General features: G+C 41.6%; 1 protein-coding gene across 2 annotated transcripts in view; it reads right to left on the bottom strand.

The window, feature by feature from the left end:
• ARHGEF26 (Rho guanine nucleotide exchange factor 26) overlaps window positions 1–23,445 on the bottom strand; it is a 112,509-nt gene that overhangs the window by 48,915 nt on the left and 40,149 nt on the right. The gene's annotated exons all lie outside the window — the stretch shown is intronic.

The following is a 23,445-nucleotide window of genomic DNA, read 5'->3' as shown; positions in this document are numbered from 1 at the left end:
TCTTGTATTTTATCTGGCAACCAAGGATTGCATCCAATTTTACCAAATCATCAAAGTCAAGTGTTTGAAATAGGTTCCACCCGGAGTGCTGCTGTTCAAAATGTGGTCCCCAGACCACAGGTATCATCGAAGACCCTAGTAGAAATGCACACTCTCACCAGCCACCTCCCCAATCTGAACTGACAATTTGGCAAAATCTCCAGGTGATTCAAATGAACACTAACATGCAATGACTGCCCTGGAGCCCATTTACCATCCAAGTTCGGAATGGTGGGAAAATCTGTTAGAAATAACAATAACACAAGGACCAAATGATTTTCCAAAAAAAAAAAAAAATGTGATGAAGGTGAAATCAACAATTTCTAATGTTGGCTTCTGGAACAGTAATTCAAGGGAAATTTAGTTTTCAATAAGTTCTTTGACTTTAAGCACATCACTGCTCCTTGCCAGTTTGCAGGTTGGACTCCATTGCACAAAATTCAAGACTGACCGTGAATGAGATAACAGAAATTTATACACGATAAGAGTAAATATGGGCTAACATTTTCTCACATTTATATCTCGGTTATTTTCAAAGAAAATCCTGGTACTCAGAAATAAAACAAGACATTAAGAGGCTTTGTTTTTATATATTTACATGTATATTAAATTCATTTTAGTATAAACTGTATTATTAGTTTGCCATCACTACCTATTTTGTTTTTTAAAATTTCTGAAGGAGGTTAAACCACAAAAACATTTTAACTTCCTGGAAGAGTAAAATCATTATACTCTGAGAAATCACCTACATTTTCATTTCCTTTAAAAAAGAACTTAGAGAAAATAATCAATTTGATTCTCATCCACAGATTATAATTGGCCAAGTCATCCAAACCTCTTGTTTAAAACAGCAAGAGGAAAAACTTCAAGCAGACTCGGCTGGACTAGTTGCCTTTCCTTTCAAGGACATGATGGTTATTAGGCACGATGCTTAGACAGTTGGCTCGAAACCACACCGGTATGTTCCAGAACACAGTTAGCAGCTTCATACCACTTTGTCAGGATGAAGTTTAATATTGAAATAAAATAACCCCATCCTAAAAGTTTCAGCAATTTCAAAAAACAACCAACTCCAAGTTCCCAAACAAAAGCTAAAGCTATGTTTCTTAAAGGGTATTTTCTATACAGACTGGTCCCTGACTTCAATAAGTTTATGATCTATTAGAAGGATAAGAATGACAAGCATAGATCTTACAGAAAGAAAACATTCTTGTTTATAACTATAGGTTGGAACATATATGCCTGAAGGTATTGGTGGTAGTATCTTTTTTGTAATTACATGAACTGTATTTTTTATTGCAGTAGAATATACATAACATAAAATTTGCCATTTTAACCATTTTTTAGTGTACCATTCAATGGCCTTAATGACATTCACAATATTGTGCAACCGTCACCATGATCTATGTCCAAAATATTTCCATCATCTTAAGCAGAAAGGTTACCCCCATTAAGCAATAACTCTCCATTTCCTCCTTTCCACAGTCTCTGATAACCTCTAACCTACCTTCTGTCTCTGTGAATGTGTCTATTCTAGCTATATCATATAAGGGGAATCACACAATATTTGTGCTTTTTGTCTGGCTTATTTCACTTAGTGTAATGTTTTCTAAGTTCAAGCATATTGAGGCATGTATCAGAACTTTATTCCTCTTTGTGGCTGAATAATACTCCTTTAGATGCAGATACCATATTTTGTTTACCTAGTCACGTGTTGATAGACACTTGGGTAGTTTCCACTTTTTTACCATTGTGAGTAAGGCTGTTTTGAGTGACTGTTTTTCAAATCTTTGGGTTAGGTTTATATCTAGAGATGAAATTTCCACCTCACTGTCTCTGTGCCTGTAACAGGGTATATCAAGAAAAGATAGTATAATACCAAGAAGTAATACGAAGTAATACAGAGGCGGTTGAGTTATTGCCACGGGGAAATTATTTCACTAAATGAAAGTTGAGTAACAAATAACCCTTCCCTCCTGAGTGGCCCACGGGAGGCGCGGACCATTTAATTACAATACAAGATCTGTAACGGGGGCACACAAGAGAAGTCCTGACGGCAGGGTGACGGACATTAAACACAGGTGCGGAAGGAGGCGAGTCCGGTCTTCGGCGATCGGAACGTCAGTCCTGGGAGCGGAGGGGCACGGTGCTTTGGGTGGGAGGAGCAGCATGGGCCCAGGCGTGGAACTCATTTAAGGAAATTGAGTAGGGGAGTGAGGCTGAGGCGCGGACCACAGGAAGAGCCGGGGCAGAGAACGAAGGCTGAAAAGCAGGTCAGAGCCTGATGGCAAAGGGCTGACTGGGTGCCGCGGGGCTTGGGCTTCATCGGTGGACAAAGTATCTGCTAGAGGCACTGAAGCCGTAAGTCGCCCAATCGGACCGGGAGAATTGGGGCGCTGGAGGGATGGGTGACAAGTGGGGAAAGAGAGACCTACAAGCAGGCCAGGGAGGTGGCAAACTTGGGCACGTGAAGACAGAGCCTGGCAGCGGGAAATGAAAGGCGGGGCGGGGCGGGGTGGACACAGAGTAGGGTAACAATTTGGAGGGAAAGGTAATAGAGTGGAGAAACTCATTAGATGGGAAAGTCAGGGAGGAAGAGGCCGGGATTTCTGGTTAAGGTTTCTACCTGGGAATCAAGGTGGGTCGTTAACAGGGATTTAAGAGAAGGGGGGACAAGCAAGAAGGAAGCAGTTTGATTTTGTCTTGGAGATGCCAAATGGACAGCTGAAAATGCACATCTGTGAGAATTCTGAGCCACAGCAATTCTAAGGAGTATGTAGTTAAGATGGGTTCATTTTTAGCTCGTTTTCCTCTAAATGCAAAATATTTGTACTTTATTTTAATTCCAAGCATCTTTGAAGAAAATGTTCAAAGAAAACTAAAGAAGAAAAAGAAATCATTTATAAGGTCATTATCATGTAAATCTAAGAAACGAAAGTTTCAGAGGCAAATATCTTTTAGTTTCTTGTCTTTAGCTAAGTGTTACAATCTGAAAGAATGCAACTATATAACCAAAAACAACAGTAACTTGGCTTTCCCCAATGAAAAGGAAAATTCATTTATCACAGTACAAGGTTTGCCAAAGTACAAGATTAAAAACAAAATACTGATGAAATATTTGTTTATGCTACTTACTTTAATCTCACATAAACCAAGCCACTCGTCCTTTATTTCAACATGAGCACAAGTAAGACACAATTTAAAACTTCTGTCTTAAACTACCTATTGGTTATTTTGGCAAATCTGCATATTTTACTAAGTAAGTGGAGCTACAAAAAGACAAAGAAAGTATTACTGAAGAATGAGGATTATTCCCATAACCAAGAATGCTGCTGGTCCACGCCGAATCTGTTAAAGCATTCTGGTTCCCTGGATGAAACCTAAATAAATTTGTGAGTTATTTGGCTTACTTGAAGGATAAGCTTTTTAATGCAAATACAGTTCAGTGCTACAAATTTTTTTTTTCTGGGACTATACATTCACTTTTTTGCTCTTTGTACCATTACCAAGATGACCATGTTTAACAATCAAATCACGTCACACAACCTCTCCCTGTTTTTTTCTACCAAAATTCTAATCTCATCCCTAAAGTCTAGATTTTGAGAAAACCCTGATAACTTGAAAGGCTTCCTGAAAACTGCCTCCTAACTGGACACCCACGTGAGCCCGGTCTGACTGCTGATTCACCATCACCAACAATCACACCCAAATTTTCAAATGCTTCCGATGACTGCAGCCAGCCCGAGCGAGCTCCTCAGCTGCAGACAGTGGTCAGACCAGGGCGTCCTCCCAGGAGGTGGGGCTTCAGGCTGATGACTGCAAGCCCCTGTCTGAAGAGGTTGCTCATGGCCTGTAACCTCTCCTCTAACTTTTCCCAGAATGGTATGGGCTATATATTCTTTAGGCTTTTCGTGGTTGCTTAATCGAGTGATAAAAAGTGGCACTGAATTTTGGGGGAAAAAACAAAGTCAACAGCGAGGTGGCCGCTTCTCATACACTCAGTGCATGCCCTTCTGTGAGCTTCATTTTCTCCCGTATGTAATAGGCAGAAAACACCTACAAATGTGAGGCAGAAATTCCCCCGTGCCATTACTTACAGCCTTCTTAAAAGTTAACTGGTTAATGTAATCGACATGTCAGATACGAATGTTCCTGGTAGCTTTTGAAGGCTTTATGGTAAATCCACCAATCAACAGAGAAAATTAACACTTATTTAATACAGACAACAATCTGTTTTAGTCAATCAACCAACAAAATCTCCTTCCATGTCTCTGGAACAGGATGACAGGCTTTGGTGGATGTCAAGGAGCAACCAATCTATAATCATTTCACCATTTCCCATACACCGCCTCACTTAATGTAATCAAGCCTACGTTATGAGATGGCTGCTATATCCATTTTACAGATAAGGAAACCAAGCCAATGGGGCCTTATGTAAAAACTCAAAACAACTGAACCTCAGTCTGAACCCAGAGCCAGAGCCTCTCTACGCCCAGAACCCGCGAACACCTCTGGCCTCTGCTCACAGGTGTCTGCTGCTACTGTCTGTTTCTCCCCGCCAGCCCTCGAACTGGACATCCAGCAAGAAGATGAACAGCTGAACGGAAAAAGAAATATTATTACTTTCCAAGAAGACCAGCTGTTGCATCATTTCAGCAAGTAAATTATAGACACCCACAGTAAAGACTTTCACAGCAGATTTATGCTGCAGCAAGAGCAGCAGGACAGCAGAAGAGTCAAAAACTGCCCGAGGTGCGCCTCCTGGGGAGACGGTCAGCAGGGCCCAGGCCTGAGATGTGTTCTGGTCGGCACAGTGCGAGTAGGTACGGGGTTCCCGGGACCCTGTGAAACAGGGGGAGTCATTCATTTCAGCCCTCCCTGTTCCCTGCTGCCCTCCTCTTTATCCCCCTCATCCTTCAAACCTTGGATCATATTTCTTCTCCTCCAGGAAGCTTTCTCTGACCCCAGTGGCCTGGGTTAAGCTCCCTTACTTTATGTCTTTTTAAACCCCTATGCTTATCCTTTGGTATTCCTACTATGATCATAATTAATTACATTACCATTTTGTTTGCATTTGTCTCTCTTAGCAAGGCCTAGAGGACAGGGGTCATGTGTGTTTTGCACGACACGATATGCTCAGGTCCTGGCCAAAGTACTTGGAACACAGGAGAAAGTCATATATTTTATGTGGAAAAAATAAAATAAAATGTGTGTTTTAATCTGAAAAATAGAAAACGGAAACCTGCTTAAGGAATTTTGTTCTATTGTTATTTTACCAAGAATACAACACCCCCAAGCTGGTCAGCCTCTAGCTTGCTTTACTCACTGGTAAATGAAGTCCGAGTATATTTACTGACCACAGACTGGGTTCCCAGGGCTATGCTGGGTGCACCAGTGAAAACACTAACTCCCAGCACAACCTTTTACAATCCTGTCATGTAAGGTCACAAAAATGAGACCCGATCCAGCCCGAATTTCTCCAGTGCCAGATGCACTTAGTGAAACACTTTCCAGGCCAGCCCCTCCCCCAGCCACTTTAGGGAGGATTCCGGGATGGCTAAGCAGCTCGGTGCTCAGCTCTCTAAGGAAGCAGGGAGCTCAGGGCTCTGGTTATAATCAGCGCTGTCCTGTGCCCTTCTCCGAATGGCATCCTTTCAAGGTGCTTTGTCTTCATTAATATCCATCTGCCTAAAGCAAACGCAAATCACTCCTGGACTTCTTCCTCACTTCAATGGGCTGTCAATCCAAGCGGCTGCAGCTTCCCACCGGAGAGGGTCATATCCACTTAGGCGGGAGACACGAAACATACCAGGCAGGTTTCACATGTCTAAGTTGCTGTTATATAATAAAATGTCTTCACTAAACAAAGAAACATTCCAGATAAGTGGCAGCAAACTATGTGCTGCTGGAAACACTTTCCTAACAGAACACCAGCAGAACATTCTGTACTCCACCGAGATGAGTTTATATTCTACTGTGCATAAGTGAGATTTAGGGCTTATTTGTCTCAGGGTTTTTTTTGTGGGGGGGGCAGTCAGGTTGACACTCAGGATCAGCATCAATTTCTTGGAATTTCTTTGACTACAGGCACACGGCTGGAGTACCACCACCACCCTACGGCAGGCGGCACTGACCGGGTGGGGCACACTGACCGGGTGGGGCACGCTGCCCTGATGCAGGACTGGCACACCAGGCAGCCGTTAACGACCCGCCAAAACTGACATGGTGAACATGAAGCGCACCTGTGAATCCTGCCCTAGACTAACATTGACAGGGAGTCTGTTAATGTCACAAAAAATACAGAATTGTTCCTTCTCAATGAGTATACCCTATCAGGGGTGCCCAAGCTTTTGGCATCTCTGGGCCACACTGGAAGAAGAAGAGTTGTCTTGGGCCGCACGTTAAATGCACTGCAATAAGTAATCACAAGAAAATCTCATAATGTTTTAAGGAAATTTACGATTTTGTGTTGGGCCGCATTCGCAGCCATCCTGCGCTACATGCGGGCCGCCAGCCACGGGTGGGACACCCCTGCTTACATCTTGATCTGGTCAAGGTCTCACAGAGTTTCTTTCTTAACAGACTCCATATCTTTTCACATTCTAGTTTTACTTTTTCTTCTGAAATTTTATCTCTGGATTGATAGTACTGGGAAAACGGTTTAAATCAAAAGTGTTTGCAAATGTGGGGGGGAAAAAACATTCTCAACAAAAATGTTCTGGTAGCCCACATTCCCATTCCGACAGCTACTGTTTGATCCTTAAAAAGCTCTAGGAGGGTTTTTGTTAAAAGATTCTTATCATTCTTTTAAGATCATCCTGGACAAATGACAGAAGCGATTAAGGAAAAAGAGATAAACTAAGGGATTTCTTATTCTTAATATCACAAAACACAGAGCCTTCCTAGGTTTAAATCCAGCACCCCCTCCCCATCCCCCAGACACCTTCAGTTCAAGGCACCTAGCAAATCCCAGAGGAGTTAGGTGGAGCTGCGACTGGGGAAGGGAAGAGACAGAAAGACTACAGAGCAAAGGGCCCCAAGGCTCTGCCCCATCAGTTAAGGTCCTGGTGCCCTTAGTCCTTCCTCTCACTGACAGTGCGCACACGAGAAGGAATATAAACAAGACTCCACAAAGAGAGGAAAACAATATTTTTAAAGTCCCTGCAATTTTAATACCATGAAACTGTTTTTACTTAAAATGGGAATTTAAAGTATCATCTGAGTCTGCCATATAAGAATAAATGGAAGAAAGGGGCCTGTTCCCATGGTAACCTTTTGTGTACTTGGTTCTTTGTTTCTGTGCTACTTGCATGCATTCATCCATATTTGAATTTCTCCCAGAGATGAGAATAACATCGATGAATGCCAGAAGGCATGTGCCAGCACTCTTATCAAAACGTCCTTTGAAGAGATGAAAGCTTGTGTGTGTAAGGGCCTTGGATGTTCTGTGTGATCAGGGACTGTTTTACAGTTTTTAATTATTTTTTTTATGTGACCACAACATTACAGCTAATGGAAAATGCCCCCTATCCCCAGTTTTACATATGACCTTGAAGACTGCAACCAGGCATGCCTGGGTCACCTTTGGCTCTCCAGGACGTAGCAAAGAGTGAGCACTCAATAAACATGCTGAGTGCATCAGTACTAGACACCTATTACTCCTCCCTGCCCCCTCCCAGGGAGAGGAGCAGTGAGCGGCAACAGGAAGCACGTACCTGCCAGACCTGATTTAATAACTACATGAAGTGAGCAGGGTCCCCACGATGGGGCTGGGCTGGGGTGAGGTGCCACTGAATGGCTCTGCTGGTTGGCAAATATCAAAGGTGAGTGTGTATGTTCCTTACATAGAATTCATAATACAGGGCTTGTCATCTTAAGAACGGTATTGCTAATACATTGATTCCTGGCAAAAATTCTTCAAGAACGCAAAGCTAGCAAGGTCTATGACTTCTGAGGAACTAGTAGGTGATAACTACCCAGTCAATTCTGTGACCCTGTCACTGTGGCGGCATGAAGGGGTACTGCGGTGTGTAACACGCACTCACAGTCGCTCTACCGGGAGAAGTGGCTGGGCACGTTGCCTCTCTTCATCCTTCCCTCGTCTTCTGTTGCCCACTTAAACAGCCTCATTATGCATATGTCATTTGCTGTAAGTTGCCTTGAGCCTTTCGAATGCAGTGGGAGTATAAATTATAAATTATAAACAAACCAGGAAAATGTGGATTCTTGGTTGCTGCTCGGAAACAGCACCAAGAATAAATTTATAGACTCCTGGAACAAAGTCAAGCAAAACAAAAACGTCTTTTCATGAAGCCCCATTTTTTTTTTTTTTTTTTTTTTTTACTGTGGGTTGGTCGTTCTGGAATAAAATCAGCATGGGGAAGACACGTTTCTCTTCAGGCACTATTTCCAGACCCCTTTAGGTAGCCCCCATGGTATTTCAAGTCAGGATTCAACCCACAAGGAGGAAAACACTTAAAGTGCACCCTGAACCTTTGCATCTCAGTTTTTCTTTATTAAATATGCTTACAGAAAGTTATCTCCCTAAAAGAAAAGAATGCTCTCTATAGCTCACATCAGTTTCATTAAAAAAAAAAAAAAAAAAAACCAACAGATTTCCAAATTTTGAAAACTCCGGAAGTCAGTGTCCACAATATTCTAAGAAAAACAAGAATTTCATGTCCTCCCTGATATTTTTCGAACCGGCTCCAGTTCACCCAGTAGCTGGCTTTGGTCTGCTCTTTTCACACAACGCTCTTCTTCAACTTTCATCAGGGGTTTTTCAAATACCTTCTGTTTCAATGGTTATTAATACTGCTTAGCAAAGTACAGAAGAATAGGACCCATGGGGCAGACAAGTTCTCATCCTGGTTTTAAGTGCATTTGGGATAATGATAAATCTCTGTTGTTTCATTTATTGGCCATAAAAAAGAATGAAATCTTACCGTTTGTGACAGCATGAATGAACCTGGAGGGTATTATGCTCAGGGAAATAAGTCAGACAGAGAAAAGACAAACACCATATGATTTCACTTATACGTGGAATCTAAAGAACAAAATAAAGGAACAAACAAAACAGAAACAGACTTGTAGACACAGAGAACAGACCGATGGTTGCCAGAAGGGAGGGGGCTTGGGGGACTGGGTGAAAGAGGTTAAGGATTAAGAAGTACAAATTGGTAGTTACAAAATAGTCATGAGGCTGTAGAGTCCAGCACAGGGAATATAGTCAATAATATTGTAATGACTATGTACGGTGCCAGGTGAGGCCTGGAAATATCAAGGGGAACACTTTGTAAAGTATATGATTATCTAACCACTATGCTGTACACCTGAAACCCATAGAAAATAATATTGAAAGTAAACTGTGACTGAAAAATTTAAAGAAAACAAAAGGAACTGAGTGGAGAAGGCCAGCCGGCCTTGGTCCTACTGCACACAGTAATCAGCTCAGGAAAGACTACAGACAACACAGCGAGAGGGAAATACACCAGGAAGAAGAGAAAGACCCCCCAGGACAATGGTAGGGGTGCACGAAGGAATAAAAAGAGAGAACGGGAGATTATTAGGTCTTCATCACCTCCACAATACCACACTTCCCCTTCGACGTTAGTGATGTGTGATCTCTTACCTCATGATTAGATTAGTAATAACTATACGTGGATACACTTCCAGATACAGTCCATTTCACAGTGCATCTCCTGTAGCAAGGCTAATCATGTACCATTACATCACACCTCTGGAAAATGTATGCAGGATATTGGCTCCGGGTACAGGCTCGGGAGCCAGATGGCTTGGGTTCAAATCCTAGCCCCCTCTTTTATTAGCCAAGTCACCTTAGGCAACTGGCTTCATGTCTCCATGCCCTAGTTCCTCATCTGTAAAATTCGAGTAATAATGGTATGACCTCATATGGCTCTCATGATGACTGAATGGATTAAAACATGTTAAGTGCTTAGAACACAGTCTGGCACATAGTGCATGCTCATTAATATTAATTATCATTTAAAGTGCAATAAAATGCCTTTCTATTGTATACAAATTCACACAATTCACATGTTTTTTAAAGAATGCCAGGAGGCTTTCTTGCTTTTCCAGTCCATGCTCTGCAAGGACAGAAAGTTGAGCTCCTCCATTGCCATCAGTTAATTCTTCCACACACCAAATCCTCTCAAAATCACAGGCATACACTTTCTCATCAACTTCTAGAACATGGTAGTAAGTACTTGTCATGACAAAATTAGAGGAAGGTCTAACTCAGTCCTTTTTAGGTCTCATGTGTTGGTACCTCCTCAGTGAGTTAGGGACCGGAAAGCAACGAAGCAGCGCAAAGTAACAATCTCCTGCCAAGAAGTGGTGGAGCATTTCTTTACATGTAAACACTGTTCTTGGCCTTGGGCTCCTAATCATTGTGAGGACTAAGTCATGTCACAATTAAGAGGCTTTGAGCCAGGCAAGGCACAGACACACTTGGCAAAAACACAAAGGGCACCGTGTTTATTTTTAGAGCCCCCTTTGGGAGGCTTAATAAAGGCCCCCAAAGACATCCACATCCTGTGACTATGTTGTCTTACATGATAAACGTGACCAGGCAGATGCGAATAAGGATCTCGAGATGGGGAAGTCATCCTCGATGATCCGGGAGCACCCAATGCAATCAAGAGGATCCTTCTAAGCAGAAGGCAGGAGGGTCATAATCTAAGAGAAGCTGTAAGGATGGAAGCAGAAATCAGAGAGGAAAGAAGGTGTCATGCCGCTGGCTTTGAAGGTGGACGAAAGGGTCATGAGACAAGGGATGCAGGTGCCCGGTCCTCTAGAGCCTGCAGAAGGAATCGGCCCTGCCCACGCTAGATTCTAGCCTCGTGGAACTGACTTCAGATTTCTGACCTTCAGAATGCTAAGAGAATACATTTGCATTGTTTTAATCCACTAAATTTGTAGTCATTTGTTACAACAGCAGCAGGAAACTATCACCTCTCCTTAATCCACTTTAGATTTCTCTCTCTCTCTCTTTCTCTCATCTAACCTCCTGCTCCCTTCCCAGGACCCAGTACCTGCATACCAGCCCCTGGGTGACTCACGGGCCAGGCCTTGGAGCTGCATCAATTCCGGAAGGCTGGAGGTTCTGGACCCAGCTCCCTCCCCTACTCATTCATTCAGTGACTCTCTACTGAACACCCACCATGTTCCAAGCTCATTCCAGGGACACAGAACCCACAACCCAGAGCAATTCCAACAAAGATCCCCGCCCTCATGGCACTGACTAACTAGCACCAGGAAGGCGAGCCCTCCCTATTCTAGTCCTCTGGGGCTGTCCCAGAAGAACACCCAAAAAACTCTAAGCACCACTGGTGAAATGGAACAAAACAGTTTTTCTTCTTGGTCCACTAAAAGACATTTTAAAAGGCAAAAGACTTTCACATTAGGTGACTACCAGGGAGGAAGCGGGGGATGGAGGAGGTGAGGTGCCATATGAGCAAAGATGGGAACTTGCAGGTTGTGACCGATGTGTGGTGGACTTCAGGGTCTGTTAGTGGTCGACTTTCAAAGGGATCCATGACACAAAGAAAATTGAAGAACCACTGGCTTTGTATAATGAAAACACCTAACACAGAAAGATACAGAAAAACTGGGAAATTTCTGTAAGATGAAATTATAACATCAGCCTCACCTAGGCCTGTGAAGAACTCCGAATGCCACGTGAAACAGTTTCAGTCCCCTCCTTAAGTAATAGAGAACCACTCATGTTTCTCGTATTTTAGGGAAGTAACTCTAGAGGTAGGGCAAAGAATAGGACATAGGACTGAAGGCTGAGCTGAGGTGCAAAGAAGGCAAGGAGGTCAGCCACAAGCCCACACACAGAACCCACTTCAGAGTGAAGGAGACTCGCTGGTTTCTCAAAATGTTAAACATGGAGTTACCACGTGACCCAGCAAGCCCACTTCTAGGTATATACCCAAGAGAAATTAAAACACATGCTCACACAAGAACCTGTACACAAATGTTCACAGCAGCATAATTTATAATAGCAAAAAACTAAATAAAGAAAAAAGAAAAGAAACAGCCCAATTTCCATTAACTAGTGAATGGATAAATAAAATGTGGTATATCCACCCAATGGAATATTATTCAGCATAAAGTACTGACACACGTTACAACATCAATGAACCTCAAAACCATTATGCTTGGCAAAAGCAGTTGGTCATAAAAGACCACACACAGTATGGTTCCATTAATATGGAATTTTCAGAATAGTCAAATCCATAGAAAAGTAGGTTGGTAGTTGTCCAGAGCTGAGAGAGTTTGGGGGACAATGGGAATTGAGTACTAATGCATACAGTGTTACTTTTTGAGATAATGAAAGTGTTATAAAATTGACTGTGGTGATGTTTGCTTGATTTATAAATATACTAAAAATCCACCAAATTATATGCCTTAAGTGGGTTCTTTGTATGGTATATGAATTATTCTCTCAATAAAACTCTTTAAGAAAAGAGCACCACCTGGGAAATGGCCCTAAGGGGGAAAAGCTGCTATCTACTGATTCTGTCCTTGTACAGAGCTTCCTCTTTTCCTCCTTTCCCAGAGAAATGGATTGTCTATCTGTTTCATCTCTCTTCAAATGACTCTTACGAAAAGCCCCAAGATTTAAACACTAAAGAAGGTCTGTTCTGGTTGAAGCGAGGTCAGGAGGCCCAGAGTCCGGCTGTTCGGCTTCCCTGACACCCAAACTGGCTGGCCCTCGCATGCCTTCAGGGAATTCCGGGCCCCCTGGAACGCAATCTGAAACCACTCTGCAGATCCGGAGGGCTGAGAGATGTGAGAATGCTAAGCATCTTTGTGGGGTCAGGAGCAGAGAATCCATCCAAGATCTCCCTAGTCACACGAGGGGATTGGAGACAGCATGTCCACACCAAAGCAACCCAGCCCCGCTGCACAGGCCTCTAACCCACGTAACAACTGCTGGCCCTCAGCTTCTTCACCATGCACGGTCCCCTAGTTGGAGTGAGTAATGGTTTCATTTATAGAAAGCTAAGAAAGGTTTGTTTTTATGCCCTCCCATAAGGCTTTCAGAGAGGTCCAATGATGGCAATTAGTCCAAAAGAGTCAACATGTTCCAAAAATCTTACCTAGCATTCAACCACAACCAAGATGAAGGCGGCTTTTCACTTTAATAAATGAATGTAGAATTACAAAATATGTTACGTATTCCTTTAGAAAAATCTCTGTAGCATATGTACTTCTTAAATCTACATTTCCTGCTGTCAGTCAGTAATTTATAAACAGCAAGCAGTCACAGTTCACCAAGGTTTGTGTTCTGTTTAGTGCAAAAGCACCTCTTCCTTCTATTTCTCTACCAAAACATGCATCTTCTCTTCTGTAATGGTATTTTGCTCTTTGGGGTATACCCTCTGTCCCTCTTTTGCTTCAGTCCACTTAGAAATACCTACCAAAACCTCTGCTGAAATCTCTGGACCCACCATCCCCTTCCTCTGAACCATCAATGGGACCCAGCTGTCCAAACCAAATTCCTAAGTGTTGGCTTCTAACCACACAGCTTCCCCTAAGAAAAGCCCACGTTTGCACACCTCCTCTGGGTTCCTCCCCAGCCAGCTCTGAGCCTCTTTATGAAGCCAGCTACATGTCTGCACCCACCCACGTACTGCAAAAGGACCACGTCATTACAGAATCTTCGTTCACTGCTTGCTAAGAATGTTGACACTAGAGCACCACAACTATGTCATTGGTCAGGATACACTGTGGCTGGATTGTAGAGACATGAGCACTTACAGTGTGCAGGGAGTTCGTCATTCTCTAGTTTTCCTTTTTTTTTTTTTTTTTTAATTGACATCTTAATAGTTGTGAGGGAAACTATCACAAAAAGCTAACTTAGACTTTGGCCCATATATAGAGCATTTGGTCACTTCTCAAAAAAAGAAAAAAAAGAAGAAGAAGAAGAAGAAGAAGAAGAAAATAGCTCCCCACATACTCTCCATCTCCACTTTCTGCCACAGAAGCAGAGCTCACTCCCAGCTAGTTGCAAAAATTAGAGAAAAACTAAAGAAACCCTCCTACTTCTAGTTTACTCAGGGGAGAGCTGCGCTGCGGATCCCTTCACAAGGGCACGGTCTCCGGTTTAAAAAGAAGGCGGAGGCTACACCTGTGGGGGAAGAGAGGTGTGACCGGAGAGTGGGGCTGCGGGATCCAGGCCCTACCAAGGCGCGTGACTAACTGCTCAGGTTGTCGGCAGCTCTTCCAGTTTCCGTAATGCACCAGAAACTGAAAATGCCTTGGCACCGCGGCTAACAAGGCCAGCATGAATTTCAAGTACAGAATTAATTATTAGTTATTGAACCTGATGGTTTAACTAGACTTTGTACAGTGTTTTATAGTTTCCAAGTGATTTTATACATCTTTCCATTAAACAGCAGTACCTTTTCCAAGGCCTTTCCTTAGAGCTCATTATAGAGATGCAAAATAAATACGCACGGGCTTCTTTCTAAAACAACGCTAAGCAAAACATACAATATAAGTTCTTTCTTTTCTTTTTTCTTCTTTTCTCTGTCTCTCCTTTTTTTTGGCTAACAGTAATTCAGTTATAAAGAGTTGTTACATAAGAAGTGGTCCCTGGCACAAAAGAATCACTTATATGTTATATTATTGGTAGCAATCAATGAAATACTAGCTTTATAAAAAGTATGCAGAATCTATCTTTACTATTTTATCTCCAGGAATTTAAAAACAACTCAAGACTTTTGAAAAAATAGCATTTCATGCCAGGGTGCTTTTCTTTTACAAATCTTCAGGTTTCTGTGTACTCATTCCTGATACTTTTTTGTTATTTTTTTAAGGTTAGCTTGTAGAGAAACAATAGGAAAAAAAAAGAGGGAAGCATTCTATTCCCTTGGGAAGTTAAGGGACAGATGAAGTTCTAGGTAAAAGGAGTTATCGCGATGGTCGCCATGGCCTATGATATGCACCTTTCACATTCCAAGCTACACGTGCAGGCCAGGTTGAACCTGAACAGTTTAAGTGCAGCTGGAGGTGCAGGAACAGAGGTCAAAAATCTAACCATTATCTTTTATAAAGACCTTTAACACAAGATGAAAGGGTTGCCGTTACTGTTTCATAAACTTTTGAACCTGAACTTTACCCTCCACTGTATGACACAGAGTGGTAAAATCAGTGTTGAAAAATATAGATGCTAAAAGCATTGTAGGTAGGGGGAGCCTTCACTGCAAAATCATAACTTGTCTGCCAATGGCAGTATCACTACATCTAAAACCTCCAGAGATTCAGCATAAAAATAGTTTCCCTCATCCTCTTTCTCTTCTGAGCTTATACAAAATAGATTTCTCTCTTACCTATATATGTTTTCTAATTGAAAGCATTTCTCAGTTTTCTGTAGTATTGCTTTACCTTCTTGCCAGATAATAACCTGAGAGCCAACTCAAGTTTCTTAACTTTTCAATCAGGAAAAAAATACGAACAAATGGGTGTGGATATGTAATATACATTTCCCTGTTCTTTTTTACAAAGAGCATTGCTTTTACTTCTGCGTTAATACTACGAAAAAGCAAATCTACCTGATCATTTAGTTGCTGTAGTATCAAAAAGTTGACAAAGACGTATTATTTAACTGAGCGTCCATCTAATTTTCAGAGGGGAAAAATGAAAGAAAGACATGCGTGATTAAAAATGACCCAACTGTATTAATGCCCAAATTACATAATATTAGAAAGAAAGGTATTTGAAAGTCTTTATGCTTAATATCCCCAAGTCCAGTGAGAGCATCCACCTGCATATGTTAAACATATTCTCCCTTCCCCTGCCCTCTAACACTTGCTAAATTTATAGAGAGGGTCTCTGAGGGACTTCAAGAGTGTGACTCCATGCACGGGCACAAGGCCCACAGATTTCGTCAGGCTAATTTTGACCAAATGATCTAACGGACACAATGAGCACCAGAGCTCTCAAACAGGTGGCTGATAGGTCGACACTGCCTTACACATATGTGTTTTAAAAATCTGAATGCGTTCCCAACATTTAAAAATCAAGCGACTACACCCACGTGTTCAGAGTTCCCATTTTTCTCGAAGGATCAGGAGATCACAGCCCTGCGCTCATACTGCCACCACAGCCACCGTGGCCGGGGCTGCACTCACACCCCCAGGTGCAGTGACCCCACCCCTCAGAACCACCTCACGCCCATCTTGTAACCGGCTGCCAAGGCAAAGACTGAATTTGTCTCTTGCTGGAGAAGGCTCTGCAGTCAGACTTGGGTCTGAATCCTGGCCTATCGCTTAGTATGCGTGTATTTACTACTTGAGCACAACTTAACCTCTCTCTTTCTTTTTCTTTTTCTTTTTTTTTAGACAGAGGAGAGGGGAGGGAGAAAGAGAGGGAGAGAAACAATGTGTGGTTGCCAATCATGTGCCCCCTACTGAGGACCTGGCCAGCAGGCCACGCATGTGCCCTGATTGGGAACAGACCCTTTGGTTCACAGGCCAGCACTCAATCCACTGAGCCACACCAGCCATCTCTTTCTCATCTGCAAAAAAAGATATACCACTGTCTCCTGCATAGATCACAGCAAGGATTAAATAGCACAAAGCATAGCAAGGACTTAGCAGAATACTGGCATATGGGGCTAAATAAATGGTGGTATATGTTAATTATTATCATCATTGAATGACAAAATATCCAAGAAACACTTGAGGAGATACTAACTTCCATCCAAGTCAAAAAGGTTTCTGAAATCACTATTTCTAGCCCCCATGAAGTTACATATTATTTAGAAGCAAACGGAGTAATTAGGGGTTCATTAAACTTTTGCCATTTGCCCAGAACCTGCAAGCCCAAACTCCACAGACATGGCAAAAATAAAAACAAACATCTCCAGCCTCTGGTTTTCACTCAATTCCTAAGGAAAGCCATATACTGTTCATCAGGAACGGTTTCATACATGCATCAGTCTGCCCCTTAACCCTGAAAGGTTTCCCATATTAATATAAAAAGAAAGAACACAAGTTTTATTAAACTATAAAATATTATTTAAACTGTGAGGAAGAATGAACTGCTGCAATTAGCATTCAGTTTTAACAAATGTATGGTTGTAAAATATGTCTTTCATTATACAGGCTTTGGAATTTGAAAGTTGCAATAACTGATATCTCTGAAAGAACTGTAATTAATTGGAAATTTTTAAAGTTCAGTTACTGAAGGAAGAAAGGAAGAAAAACTATACCCAGCCATCTCTTCATAAACTTAATGCAATCTCAGTGACCAGAAATCAGTAAAAAAGTCCTGTCAACTTACATTCATAACCTGAGCCAGAAGAAACCAGATGAGAAGCTAAGTCCAATTATTTATAGCATGCTGGCAAAAGTCCAAAGTAGTACCATAATGAATTTTTAGTGGGGTTGGGGCAGAAGGGAAAAAGAATCCCTGGAAACCTTACCAGTAAATTCTCTTGAAATGACATATTTAAGGTTATAAAAAGGTATTAACAGCACCTGGCTGAACACATTATATTCTGATAAGTACACTGTGCTGTAAAGCCTTAACAATTTCTCCAGTGTTGATTTTTGGCTACCACATATGCAAAAATTGGTATAATCAAAGGCTAAATTATAATCCTTACAAGTATTTTACTTCAAAGTCAATGTTAGTAAAGCACAGTATATCCCTTACACAGCAGCAATGCAATGCTATTAAAACAGGTACCTTATTTATGCAATAGACGTTTTTATAAAACTAATATTTTTGTAAATCAAATCACCACCAATGACCCCCCCAAAAAAAACTCTTGGAAAGTTCATTCTGTAGAAGAAAAAAAATGGCATTTTCAGATGGAACATCTCCCTGCGAATACACCTGTTCTATGCTCCTGGATCTCAGGCCATCCTGTCTCTAAACGCCACCTGTACTTCCTGCAGTAGAAAACAAATGAGACCAGGAGGAAACATCGGTGTCCAACCGCCACAGCGAAACTTCAAGAACAGCACCGCTGCCATTGAGAACGAAGTGCTTCACCCCTCCACGCTCTGTGTGAACGCGACGCCACTTACTCTGGTAACCCTCTTACGTCACAAAAGCCAGGCCCAGCCTACGGGGCTCTGCGGGCGCATCGCCGTCCAACGACCCCACAGGGAAGGGACTCTCATGCAACTGCTTCTCGTGTGGGACTCTGTATCTCACAGACGTTGTACGAAACACAAATCCTTAAAAGGACTCCACAGAGATTGAAGTCATTCTTAAGGTATGGTGATTTTTTTCCTTTATAACTATAGAAAGAAAAAAGAAAAACAGCCAGCTGGCTCTTGGCTTCTAGAGCACGCCATTCTTCTGGGTTTCCTCGGGCCCCTGGCGCTGCTCCTTCTAAGACCCCTTTCTTGACCCTCCTTCCCCTCATCGTCCCAAGCTCATGGTGCTGGAAGGTCCCAGTGCTTGGCCCTCAGCATTTGCTTCTCTATCTCCATTCTTTGTTCCAGCACCATCGCTTAAAATTCCATCTATATGTCAACCACTCCCAAATATGTCTTCACCCTTCAAACTGCCCAAATCCAGACTCACGTATCTAAGTGCCTGTTCAACAGCACCGCTCGATGTCCCACAGCCATCTCATAAGGTACAGAGCATGTGGGACAAATAACCACTAAGAACTCAACACTGCAGTTAAAGGCAAAACTATGGAGACGATAACACAATCAGTGGTTGCTGGGGGGTTGGGGAAAGGGAGGGATAAATAGATTGCATGTAACGCAGAGAACACAGAGGATTTTTAGGGCAATGAAACTATTCTGCATGCCATTATAATGGTGGACACATGTCATTACACATCTGTCAAAACACATAGAGTGTACAACACCAAGAGTGAAGCCTAATGTAAACCAGGACTTCAGGGGACAATGATGTGTCAGTGCATGTTCAGTCATTGTAACAAATGCACCATTCTGTGTGGATGCTGACAGGGAGTGAGGCTGTGCTTGTGGGAGGTCAAGGAGTATATGGGGAATCTCTGCACATTCCAGTCATTTTTGCTGTAACCTAAACCTGTTCTGAAAAATGTATTAAAAAAAAAAAAAAAAGGAAACTTCACCAGTGAATGAACAAGGTGAAGAGACACCTAAAAGAGTATCTCTCAATGGTTGTTTCTCTGTGTCCACTGTACAAACAGCATCCCAGCTAGAAAAACAGACTATGCTTTTCCTACAGATCTCCAGAAGAAAGGGGGGTCCTTGTCGTCCTTCTTCAGCAGTGACTTCAGCCACCAGTTCATACTCGCTTACATCAAATGGAGTCCATAGGCACCCTGACTCTTCTGAGAAGGTTAAAATTTAAGATGAGTTTCATGGGAACTTTCTCAATAAAACCCTGATCTCTTAGATTCCTTGTAATAGTGTTTCCCACAGGTTTTTACTGGAGAAAGAACTGACCAGTGGGAAAGGCATGCCCACTCTATGTTAGTACCCAGAACCAGACTCTACCCTACTTTTTTTCAGAGTAGGAAATAAAATGAGTGAAGGTCACACAGCTTCATGCCGCTGTGTTCCTCTTCATTGTCTCTTCTCTGAGCAGCCCTCCAAAACTAGGGGGAGAGAGTTTTCAACTTGGTTCTTGAAGAGGATAAAGAAATTAATCACCCCATTTAGATTTTCAGGAGTAGCCACGGTTTAGGTTAGCTGATGGTAACTAATTATACCCAAAACCTGAAATTATCCTGGACAGACAAGGATGTGCAATCACTCTAATAACATAAAGTGCACTAGCTGTGTACAGGAAAAAGAAGTAGGTACTCCCATCCTCTCCATTTTGCACGCATGAATACTGGGGCACAAACATGTTAGGAGGCTTGTCCAAGGTCACACAGGACAAGAGCTAGAGCAGGTGGAACCTAGGCAAGTTGATGACGCTCTGAATCACCATGCTATAGCGTCAGTGACACTACTCTTAGCAACATACTACAAGTTTCTATTTTTACAGTGCTTTAGAACAAGCAATTAAAACTTAACTGTAGTTTTTCACAGACCTGAGTTATTTTGTTACTGGGAAATATTTTTCTCTTACATCTAATCAAAATTATTCCTGCTGTACCTTAGGGTGGAACAAGAAAGAAACCCAACTAGGGCTAGCAAGGAGTTCTGCACTTGTTGTTGGTTCTCATTATTTGAGGCAATGTTCTGAAAAGTTATTGTTAACCCTGAATTACTGGATAATGAACCAATGCTCATAGTGGAAACACGGGGTGAGGTTCCTGCGAGTCTCTGGTCACAGCATTTTCATCAACTGACCAGTGTATAAACGGGGTTCATGTGTGTTTCTGTTTAAAGACATTTTATTTAATACTATGGTTGATTCCTTAGCATTGAACTCATGGCGAACAGCACTACAATGCATGCCTGACCAAACCCTGTGTATGGAGAATACGCAAATATTCTCCATAAGACACATCACAGAGTTCTTGCTTCTAGGAACTCCAGACAGTATTTCAGTACTATGCTTGGGTGCCATTTTAGATAGCAAAATCAGGGCCAAAGGAAGAAAAAATTCAGACAACTGTAATAGCATAGACAATAAAATCTTTTTAAAAATAAAAACAGCAAAATCACCACCAAAACACACGAAAATGCAAACAAAAAATATGTGGCATTAAATAAAATGCATATCTAAATGCAAAAACATAGCAAGTATTGATTTAGGGGTTTTAAATAAATCTTAGTAGTAGGTAAATTCACAAATATAAAATTCATAAATGCTGAGTATCACCTGTAGTTGTACTTCACAAAGGTGTCAAGCAGGAGGAGCACAGAGACCTGGATATCTGAGTGGGGGTCCCCCGCTCAGACACCTACTGGCTAGAGAACCATAACTTACTTTACTTCCTTTTGAGTGTTCCTTTTCTCATCTGTACAGTAATAATGCCCAAACCTTCTCTTCTTTAGTCAAATAATAGCAATTTCAGTAACTTTTCATTCTGATTTTTGTTTTCCATTGTTAATCATTTTTCACTGCATAGTCTTTATACAGCGAAGTTCCTATAGTTCTCATATGCTATTGAGTCAGGCTAAATATAGCCACCTGGTTCCAACCCCACAGCAGCAAATCAAGCGGGATCTGTAGACACACTGACTCTTCTCAGGAGCTTAAATTTATACTTCAATGAGAGAGAAAAGATGCAGAATGATGTATACAGTCAGTATGTTACCTTTTGAAAAAAGGAGGGACAATACGAAACCATTTGTGCTCGCCTGTATTTGTATAAGGACAGTCTAGAAGGAGAAACAAGACATCTGATGTATTAACAGAAGGGGAGGGAAGTGAGCAAGGCATCTCAGTATCTGACAGTATTTACATTTTTAAACCATGTAAGTAATTAACTTACTAAAGCACAATGAAATATCCTTTCCTGTGAAATAATGAGCCAAGGTCAGAACTCCTGGGTTCTAGTCTTAGCTCTGATTCTAACGAGCTATAGGGGCCTGGGGTGCTGCCTGTGAGTTGCAGAATGGGATCTTAGATGGCCTCTAAGTTCTCTCTGAATCACAAAATTCCATGAAAGTGGTTTATTAATCACAAAACAAAGTAAAAGTAAACCAAGCTCAGCTGTACTCCAGTGTTTACTATGAGAAATAAATTAATAGTAAGTAGTCTGTATCTTAATCAAACTAATGATCTAATATGACTGATAATTTTTATAACTTCTATTTCCTATTACAAAAAAAATCATCTGGATGCTTGAAAAATAAAATCGCGAGTCACAGAAATTTTAACAAAACTATATATTACCTAAGAACATGATATAAAGGGACCTTCTAGTGAACCGGAAGCATAAATCAGATGTTATTTCCGTAAGCTAGACAGTATCCAAATTCCCAGATGTATATATCATTCAGAGGCAAGGAAACTGAAGAATTATGCATTCAAACTGAAAGTATGTTTTGTATTTTGAACTGTGACATAATCCAGGCTGTTATTCTTTAAATAAAGACCTTCATGTTGTAAATTATTTTTTAATTACATTGCAGAAATGTTGGTTTATTAAGCTCAATTCCATACATCCCAGTTGTCCATTTAATAAAGTTACTTGCAAATAAAAATAATAGCATATGACTACTATGGTATTTCTATACATATAGTTAGAGACTAGATTAATTATATTTGAATAAAACATCTATTAAAGACCATTAATCCTATGAGATTAATCTGAAGGGAAAGAGTAATTAAGGGTTAGAGAAAGGTCACTTCCCCAGTTCCCGGGGCCAAGCTGAGGTCCTGCTTCAAGTTGTACCCTGTTGGACAGGCACCTGTTGCATGTGAGTTTACTTAATTTCTTGCCTGTCATGTTCACCGTTATATCCCCAATGTCTAGAACATTGCCTGGCACACAGCAGCTCCTCTGTAAATTATGGGGGGAAAAGAACCTCACCCAAAATAATTCACCAAAGAACAAGATGTAATATTCAATGAAAATCTCATATTGAGAGCAATGACTCTCTCCCCAAGAAAAAAAATTTCATTACTCCTGTGAATCCATTTATTTAAAGTTCCTGAATAGAAAAAAACAGATGGAGAAAGCCCTGGCTTACTTGGGGAGTATAAGATTAAAAAAAAAAAAAGATACCCAGTGTTATTCTCCATTTAAGACTAGCTATTTGCAGAGTAAAAGAAAAGTAACTAGCTAGTGGTGCATAACAGTGGTATGGTAGCTTATTGCATTTAAAAGATGATATCATATAAGCAGAACACATCTCAGGAAGCTACACCACAAACCAGTTGTACTGGGGACTTCTCACTGCATAGCGTTTGGCAGAATTTGGATTTTTTACCAGGCGTGTGTATTACTTTGGGCGGTGGTAGGCGGGACTTCTCACTCACTGTTTCTTGGATTAAAGCCAGGCAGCCTCCTCAAGATGAATCAACAGCGGTCCACGCCCTGACAAGGATGCACACAGCCTACCAGGGAAAAAGCAGGCATTTCCTATGGACCAAAGCAGTCTCTGGGCAAGTCACACTTTTCCCATGTCAAACTTCGCCTACAACTCAATTCCATGCTTGTTAAAAGAAATAGATCCACTACGGTTATGAATGTTATGGCACGCTTTCCCCGAGTAGGGTGTTCAACAGTTACTAGAGGGAAGGAAAAGTCAGCTCTGCCTCTAGGGCCCTCTGCCCCATCTGTTTCTCATAGCTGAGATGTTCACTCTCAGAAACCCGTTTTTACATATTATCCTCCTATTAGTAGGTTATTCGCATCTTTACTGTAGCCAATCTTTCTCATATTAAAAAAGAAAAATACCGGCAATGTGTTTTCATTTTTCATACCATTCCTAAAGAGCTCTCGCCACATCCAGACCCTAATGGAAGTCAGACTTCAGAGCCTAAGGTAACGTTTGCAAAGCCCAC

The sequence above is a fragment of the Pteronotus mesoamericanus genome, unplaced genomic scaffold, assembly GCF_021234165.1.
Source record: "Pteronotus mesoamericanus isolate MK-2021 breed Mesoamerican mustached bat unplaced genomic scaffold, CSHL_Meso_final contig_116, whole genome shotgun sequence".
Lineage (NCBI taxonomy): Eukaryota > Metazoa > Chordata > Mammalia > Chiroptera > Mormoopidae > Pteronotus > Pteronotus mesoamericanus.
The sequence above is the reverse complement of the archived record's forward strand: the minus strand, read 5'-3'. Positions and strand labels throughout refer to the sequence as shown.